This window comes from Marmota marmota, unplaced genomic scaffold (assembly GCF_001458135.2).
Source record: "Marmota marmota marmota unplaced genomic scaffold, marMar, whole genome shotgun sequence".
In the NCBI taxonomy this organism is placed as follows: Eukaryota; Metazoa; Chordata; class Mammalia; order Rodentia; family Sciuridae; genus Marmota; species Marmota marmota.
The window spans coordinates 15,488,048-15,497,487 of NW_026000222.1; the positions used below are offsets into that span (position 1 = coordinate 15,488,048).

Genomic DNA, 9,440 nt, shown 5'->3' on the forward strand with positions numbered 1-9,440 from the left:
TCCACCATGCGGCCTGCGCATTGGTTTCATTAATGAGGTTCTTGGCATAAAAGTTAGCTAGCAGAGATCGAAATAAAACACACAGACTCAGTTACCTTTTTCTATGACCAGGTCCGAGACGGCTCCCCTCTCTGGCTCCAACCTCGAACCACCCGTAGGGCAGTAGGATTACCCAGGGCTAGCAGGAGAGAGAGAGAGAGAGCACGCCAGGGAGTAGCCTTTTATTGGGGAACAAGAAATTCAGGGGATAATTCCATCCAATGAAGGTTGAGGGGGGGCCGCACTCCAAGGTCAGGGTCAGTGATTGGGCCCCCGGGGTCAGTGGTCAGTCACATCCCCACACGGACGGGTTCTCTCATCAGGAAAGGGCCGGGAAAATTCCGACACAGCCAGAAGCCTCAGGCCCAAACCGGGAGTCACCCAGTCACGCGTGAGAATGGCTCTCCACAGACTCCCCCTGTAATACTCCTATATTTCTGGTATGCAAACCCTCAGGAGCCTATCACTTAGTCCAGGAACTCCGCCTAATTAATGAGGCAGTTATTCCCAGCCACTCGGTTTCCAGCCCTCATGCTTTTCTTTCTCATATACCTCTTTGACCATTCACTTTACTGTCCTGGATCTTAAAGCTAATGTCTTTACAGTGCCTCTGCATCCTGACTCTTATTACCTCTTTGCCTTCACATGGGAAGACCTTACATTCTTTAGGTTTCAACAGCTGACATGGACAGGCCTACCCCAAGGCTTCAGGGACAGTCCCTACCACTTTGGTCAGGCCTTGACACAGGATTTAACTGTTTGTAATTTGGGGATAGCACTCTCTTACTGTTGGATAGAAGCCTTCCCTACCTCCAGGAAAACTGCTGACACTGTCGCCTCAATCCTCATTGAGCAGATCATTCCTAGGTTTGAACTTCCTCCCTCCATCCAGTCAGACAACGGTCCAGCCTTCACTTCTCGGATTGTTTAACTAGTTTCCAAAGGCCTTAACAGCACTTGGAGGCTCCACATCCCCCACTGACCCCAATCCTTGGGTAAAGTTGAGAGGCCTAATGGCATTCTCAAGGATCATCTCACTAAACTTGCTTGAACTCAGACTGTCCTGGCCCAATCTTTTGCCATTGGCCCTCACCAAAATTCGGGCAACCCCTAGAGCCCCCTCAGGCCTTAGCCCCTTTGAGCTGTTCTATGGATGCCTTTCTTAATCAACTAAAACTTTCCTGTCACTCCTCCTCCCCTTGTGTCCCACCTGCCCTATCTCATGCTTCTATACAAACTCCTAAGAGAACATGCACACTGGTGTCTTCCTGCACCATCTGTTACTTCTGTTCCAGCACAATCGGGAATTAAATCGGATCCTCTTCAACCGGGTGATGCAGTTTTACTTCGAGAGCTACATTCTCAGTCGTTGAAACCTTGCCAGACAGGACCCCATACAGTCATATTTCCACCATGCTGGGGCCCACCAAACTCAAAGTTTCTCGCCAACCCTCTCCTATTACTAATCATTAATCTCTCTCAAGCTTCTATCCCAACCCACAGATGGCGCTTCTACGTCCAAGCAACATTGCAACAGGATGGCACCATCCGCTCTCAGTCTATGGGCCAAGGCGATTGGCCTTTCACTGGCTGTAATCGGGCCCTTAATGTTACTGGATTCAACTGGGCCACCTCATCACACTTATGTTCAGCAATGCTATGCTTCATAGCAGATCAAACTGAGGAATCCTGTTGAAGCCATATCACCAGGAGGCCACCCCACCTGCTGATGACAAGATTACCCCAGAGGAGCCTCAAGAGTCACCTCCTAGACCTCCCCTTTACTCCTGCTCTCCACAACCTAACTATCCTCTAAAGCTTCGCCTGTCTCGTATAACTGCCCATACTCCACCATGACTCCCACTCTTCTAAGTGGCATTTTCACAGTCATCACCATTTTCCAGGGGACATCATCGTCCTCCTCTTAAAGCATTCCAAACAGCAGTTGTTAGACTCCATACAGGATCCATATGAGCCTAATGTCAGGAGTCCACCACAGTATTCATGGCTACAACTACTTACTGAAACTGTAACCTTCTTAAATCTAACCCTCCCCGCCATCACACCAACTGATTGCTACTTATGCGCCTCTCTGACTCCTCTGACTCGACCTTTGCTTGCAGCAGTTCCCTTGAACTTCTAGGCTTCTGACCTCTCAAATTTCTCCACTCCATCTGCCCCCCGTTCTCTCCAAACCCTTTCACCCAACGCTCCATTATGGGAGCCCGAGGAGTCTAACCATACTGTGATTCCCCAGCGCCGCCTCCTGGGCTTGGGTGTCTCCCAGTCAAAGTTTTGCCACTCTAACATCACCTTTAACTTCACCCTCTATGCACTACCTGTCTCATTCTTCTGGTGTAATGGTTCTCTCATCACTATCCTTATTCACCAACACCTCTACCCCATGTATACTGGTGACGCTTGTCCCACAGTTGACTCTCTATACCCCAGCTGAAGTGCAGGCCCTCTTGTCTCCCCCAGCGAGGAATAAGCAGGCTGCTTCCCTTCCAATACTGGTGGGTCTCTCACTGACTGTATCTGCAGCGGGAGCTGGAATTTCTGGTGGAGCTCTAGGACACTCCTTATGGGCTGTACAGGACTTAAGTTCTAAACTTGAACAAGCGCTCACTTCTACGGCAGAATCTCTAGCATCCTTACAAAGGCAGGTCACATCCTTGGCTCAAGTTACTCTTCAAAATTGACGAGCTATAGACTTACTCACAGCCGAAAAAGGTGGAACCTGTCTTTTCTTGAGGAAGAATGCTGTTACTACATCAATGAATCAGGCCTTGTGGAAACTAATGTAGTCAAGCTCACCGACTTGGCTACCTCTTTGAAAAATCTACCAAACCAAAATCCATTTGCCACCTTCTTTTTAGCCCACTTCCAATCGTGGCTGTTGCCTCTTTTAGGGCCCATATGTCTTCTTTTCCTGATGTGTCTGTTCCTGCCCTGTCTGCTTCGCTTCCTACAGGGCCAATTATGGAAGATCTCTAACCAAACTTTCAACCAGCCTCTGCTTAGGTACTACCAGCCTTTGATGACCGATGAGCCCCCAACATCTTCAAGAGAACAGTTCACTCATTGCTGAAGCTCACTACCAGGCACGATGGAATGCAACGGACATCAGACAGTGGGAGACAACGAGCCCGGAGAACCTCTTAATCTGCCATCCTGGATTCTTGACCCTTTTTGTCCTTTTAAGCCTCCTCATGGCCCTTGGCCTCTTCTCTGTCAGTCCCCTGACATGGAACTTCTGCCAAAAACTGACATTTGCTTTAATTTTTATCTTCATCCTGCTTTTGTTTGCTCTGATTTTCTTCAGGTGCTGGTGACGCCATGTCAAGGCAACGCTTCCAATATTTCCTAGAGTCTCTGTTACAGGACCAGTGGCTGATACCAACTATTTCCTCCATCCAGGACTGGTTCGACGCCATCGACGACTTGTGGTTTCAGGGAACTTTCATAGACTTCACCCCTACGAAAGTAGCTGTCTATAGCCACTGGGTTTTATTTCTGGTTGCCATGATATCCCCAGACCTGGCCCCCCGAACATTCCTCCACTTCCCCTTCTAGGCCCTATGCCGCCCCTGCACAGCTGGAAGCAGCCAGATCTGACCAACGATGCCCCAATTCCTAAGAAAACAAAAAGGGAGGAATGTTGGGAAAACATATAACGGCAGCAGCACCCCAGAGAAAAACCCCAGCATGGCGTCTAACGACCCTCTTTCTCTTCTTTGTTTCTTTCACTGGCGCAAAACGTTCCCGCCAGCGCCAATGTTCAAACCCTGCTGGTGGGAAGCCTTAGCCCCAATTAGAATTAACTTCTTGGGCTCCGGAACTGACATATGGAAGAGCTTGCCAATAAACAGGTGACCTGTTATCTACCTCAGCCCTGTGACCTCTCCTTAGACCTATATAAACACACAGCCTTTTGTAATAAAGCGGAAACCTCTTTGGTGATCTGTGTCATGTGGTGTGGCGTCTTCCAGTCTTACAATTATAACATACATATAAAACATAAGACACTATTTCCAATGGCGGCAAATGGGGGGGGTCTTCATATAGGAAAAAAACTGCCCAGAGCTCAGCACATAAGACACTATTTCCAGACATCAGGGTTTGAGACTCTCTTGCTGAATCCACTCTGCTCTACCTGACTGCTACTTCTACCTTCACCTTCAACAAATCTGTACTCTGCCTGTTACTTGTGTGTGTCTTGCTCAATTCTATGTTATAGGACACCAAGGACCTAGACCCCAACTAGATATCCTGGAAGGATTGCAAGTTCAAAGCCAGCCTCAGCCACTTAGCTAAGACCCTCAGAAACTTAGTGAGACCCCGCTCAAAATAAAAAATAAAGAGGGCAGGAGATGTAGCTCAGTGGTAAAGCCCCCCACTTTATATCCCCAGTAAAAAAAACAAAAAAAGTGTAGATTTTTGCCTTCCACAAAAATCTTCTTTCATCCAGCTAAATTTGATGCTTGAGGGGCTGGAGATGTACCTCAATCGGTAGAGTGCTTTTCCTGCATGCACAATCCCAGCAGTGGGGAGGCTGAGGCAGGAGGATGGTGAGTTCAAAGCCAGCTTCAGCAAAAGTGAGACCATAAACAACTCAGTGAGACCCTGTCTCTAAAAAGGGCTGGAGATGTGGCTCAGTAGTTAAGTGCCCCTGGGTTTAATCCTTGGTACCAAAAAAAAAGAAAAAGAAAGAAAGAAAAAAATGTGTTAGATCCTGGACTAGGTGTTGTTCACTGTACAGGGTCCCTGCCCCCCAAGGAGATAACTGAAGATATTCAAGAAAGATAAAAGATGGGGTGCTATGAAGGGAGCAGCATGGTGGATTTAACCTAATCTAGAAAGTATGAAAATGTGAAATGTCTTATAAATGCAATTTGAAGGACAAGAATAACTTAGGCCAGAACAAAGAAGACAAAGCTCCAGGCTGATTAAATAGAAGGCGAAAGGAAATCAGAGAAGTCATAGGCAAGCGTGCATGTGTGCACACACACAACCACACACAGCACATGAACACAAAAGGAGGCTGGCAAACAGATGATTTCCTCATTCTTCAAAAGTCATGTTAAAGGGCTGGGGATGTGGCCCTGTGGTTTAGTGCCCCGGCGTTCAATCCCTGGTACCCGTCCCCCCCGCCCAGCCCCCCCAAAAAAAATCATGTTAAGGAATGTTCAAACGGGGAGAGGGTGACTTGTTCTGGTCTGTGTTCCATGTCAATTTATTATGTATGTATTATGTTTCTCCTTCTCCTTCTTCTTCTTTGGACTAGGGATTGAATGCAGAGGGGCTTTGAAGGTTGTTGGAAAATAATATTCCTAAAAGACATCTCCCTGGGAAAAAGGCAGGGGATGGGGGTGGTGTGACTGGGAGGAGGGAGGGGAAATTAGCCAAACATTAAACCTCTCCCAATACATCCCTTCCCAGTAATAATGGACCCTCAGAGAAAGAGCAAACTTTCATCCCTTCCCAGGTTCATCCCCAGCATCTCGACCAAAAGCAAACATTTGCCCCTTCCCAACCCCAATGGGTCCTGAAGAAGGAGGCAAATAACTTTTACCCTTTCTCATTGCAGATGAGTCCTGGAAGGAGAAAAGCAAATAGTGAAGCTCTGGGTAACAATGGGTCCTGGAGGAAGGAAGATAAGCAGCGAACAAGGAGTTATGAGCTTTTCCCAGTGACACTCATTTTCAAACTTTTTACAACTGCCCTCTTGAGTTAAAATTTGAACCTTCTCAGCTAGGTCCCTGACTGTCCAAACCACACATCTGCAGTCTCCAACGATTACTTTGCCCTCATCGTAAACTATAAAACCCAGACTCCTTCTGCAACCCGAGGGCCATTTCCTATACCTAGAAAATGAGCCCTCCCGTGCCTCATAATTGACTTTGCTTACAGAATAAAGGAAAGCTTGCTGACAGGAGGTCTGCTTCCTGTCTCCTGCCTCTGTCATTTGTGGGCCATGCGCTTCTAGGCTTTACCACTGAACCAAATCCACAGCCCTTTTTACTTTTTATGTTAAGACAGGGTCTCGATAAGTCTCTGAGGGACTTGCTAAATTGCTGTGACTGGCCTGGAACTTGCTATCCTCCTGCCTTAGCGTCCCAAATCAGTAGGATCACAGGCATGTGCCACCATGACTGGACTAAACTATGCAGCTTCAAAATGACTCCAAACACTTCAACTGTTCAGATATGAATAATAGGTTGTGCTGTGATTTAAAAGCGGAGTGTATTCTCCTGTACGCTCCAGATGTGCATCCCTAACAGATCCCATATGTAAGAAACTGGAGTGAACTCCCTATCCCCTTCAGAATATGACCCTATACCTCATCAGACCCCATATGTGAATTACCAGCCTCAATTTCATTGTTATGGGCTTTATTTTGTTAGTCAGATTTCTTTTACTGAAACAGATATCTGAGATAATCAACTTATAAAGAGAAAAAAATGATTTTGGCTCACAGCTTTGGAGGTTTGTATTCATGATCAATTGGTGTCATTGCTTTCGGGCCTGTGGAAAGACAGCACATCATGGCAGAAGCATGTGGTCATACTGGAGTTGTTTATCTCACAGATGTAACAGGAAAGATTGAAAAGAAGAGAAAAGGGAGAGGTTCCACACTCCATGCAAGTCCATATCCCCAGTGACCCACGAGGCCCTACCTCTTAAAGATCTCACCACTTCCAATAGTATTGGGCTGGAACTGTCCCTTCAACACGTGGGCTTTTGGGGAACATTTCAGATCCAAACCATAGCACACATGCAACTCAAGACTTTGACAGACACTTAGAGAATTTACACCGTGGCAGGCCATAATCTGTCAGTTACCATTTAAGGACCAAGAACTTATCCTACAACAGAGCCACCTACTGTTAGACTTGGAGCTGCTCTCCAAAGTTGTCTCCCTAACACTGCCACCACTCTCTATCCTTGAGAGGTTTTGCATCGCAGAGGATGTCTGTTGTGATGAATGCCATTTCTTTTGAGAAGCTGCTTTGATAAAGGTGCCCTTTGGATTTTAAGTAGACTTTACTTTTGTTTTTTCCCCTATTCTTCTTCTTCTTCTTTTTAAAAATACCTTTATTTATTTTTATGTGGTGCTGAAGATGGAACCCAAAGTCTTATACGTGCAAGGCAAGAGCTCTACCGCTGAGCCACAACCCCAGCCCTAGACTTTACTTTCTATAGAGGCCTTCTTCCATTCTAAATTGAGCAACTAGATGAATATTTTTTTAGAGAGAGAGAGAGAGAATTTTTATTTATTTATTTTAGTTTTGGGTGGATACAACATCTTTGTTTGTATGTGGTGCTGAGAATCGAACCCAGGCCGCACGCATGCCAGGCGAGCGCGCTACCACTTGAGCCACATCCCCAGCCCTAGACGAATAATTTTGGAATGCATCTGGGGATGTAGCTTAATGGCAGTACACTATGTTTAGCATGTGTGGGGTGAGTATGGGGTGGGGTGCTGGGTTGATCCCCAGCAAACACAAAAAATTGGAACTTGCTATTAGGTTAAGGTACATTGTCTAGCCAATGCATTCTCTATGAGATTTGTTTTCATTATTTATTTATTTTGGTACTGGAGATTGAACCCAGGGTAGCTCTACCACTGAACCCACATCCCTACCGCTTTAAATTTTTAATTTTGAGACAGGGTCACTAAGTTGCTGAGGCTGGTCTCGAATTTGCCATGTTTGTACCTCAACCTCCTGTCTCAGCTTTCCAAGTCGTTGGAATTATAGGTGTGGGTCACTGTGCCCAGGTATTTTCATTAATTCAATTCATTCATTCATTCTTTTTTTGTACTGGGGATTGAAAGAGAAGTGCTTAATCACTGAGCCACATCCCTAGCACTTTTTTAAATTTTAATATTTATTTATTTTTTTTTAGTTTTCGGCGGACACAACATCTTTGTTTGTATGTGGTGCTGAGGATCGAACCCGGGCCGCACGCATGCCAGGCAAGCGCGCTACCGCTTGAGCCACATCCCCAGCCCTCCCCAGCACTTTTAAAAAAGTTTTTTTTTTTAAATGCATTTTTAGTTGTAGTTAGACACAATACGTTTATTTTATTCATTTATTTTTATGTGGTGCTGAGGATCGAACCAGGGTCTTGCACGTGTGAGGAGAGCACTCTACCGCTGAACCACAACCCCAGCTCTTTAAAAAACTTTTTATTTTGAGACAGGGTCTCACAAAGTTGTTTAGGGCCATGCTAAATTGCTGAGGCAGGCTTTGAACTTGCAATCTCAGCCTCCCCAGCTGCTGGGATTACAGGTGTGCCACCACTCCTGGCTAAATGTTCTACAAAACTTTTAAGTAGCCTAAACAAAACAACTTTCCTTCATCCATACACTAGGGTGCTATGTAGCTGTCAAAGATACTGTAGAAAAATGACATGGAAAGATGTTCATTGAATGTTTAATAAAAATGAAGGCATGAAAGAATATGTGTAGTACCATCCCATTTTTCAAACACACACACACACACACACACACACACACACAAATAGGCATTAGTACCAGGCTCAATGGCACATGCTTGTAATCCCGGTGACTCAGGAGGCTGAAGCAGAATTGCAAGTTGGAGGCCAGCCTCTACAATTTAGCAGCATCCTTTCTCCAAACAAAAAACAGAAGGACTAGTGGTAGAGGACCTCTGATTCAATCTTAACTACCTGGAATGGCAGAAGACATTGGAAGTCTAGAAGCCTAAATGTCAACTTTCGTTTCATGTGGGATTGTGGGTGATTCTTTTGCTTATTTTATTTATTTATGTATGTATTCATGCATGTATTTATGTACGCATGTATGTATGTACTAGATTGAACCCAGGGGCGCTTTACCACAGAGTCACATCCCCAGCCCTTTTATTTTCTGAGACAGGGTCTTGCTAAGTTGCTTAGGGCCTTGCTAAATAGCTGAGGCTTGTTTTGAACTTGCTTATTTTATTTTTATTTTTTATTTTTTTATTTTTTGGTATTGGGGATTGAACCTAGAGGCACTCAACCACTGAGACACATCCTCAGCTCTTTTTATATTTCATTTAGAGGCAGGGTCTTAAGTTGCTGAGGGCCTCACTAAATTGCTGAGCCTGGCTTTTAACTCCCTATCCTCCCGCCTCAACCTCCCCAACCGCTGGGATGAGCCATAGCGCCCAGCTGAACTTGCTTATTTTTAATGTTTGGTCCGCCACAAAATGTGCTATTTTGTGAATTTTGAAAATTATATGTCTAATGGTTTTTGAGGTTCTATTTCTTGACCTTGCTTGGGCTTACATAGGCTTTATAAATTATTTGCTAAAATGTAAATTTGTTTATTAAACTTTCATCTGTTATGTTCATTTGCACACTTTTCAAAGTGATTAGTCTGCATGTACTTA

The 9,440-nt window shown here is 45.2% G+C and overlaps 1 long non-coding RNA gene across 1 annotated transcript in view; it reads right to left on the reverse strand.

Annotated features, from left to right (window-relative positions):
- The window catches only part of LOC125613153, a 37,157-nt gene that overhangs the window by 27,430 nt on the left and 287 nt on the right, over positions 1-9,440 (reverse strand). The gene's annotated exons all lie outside the window — the stretch shown is intronic.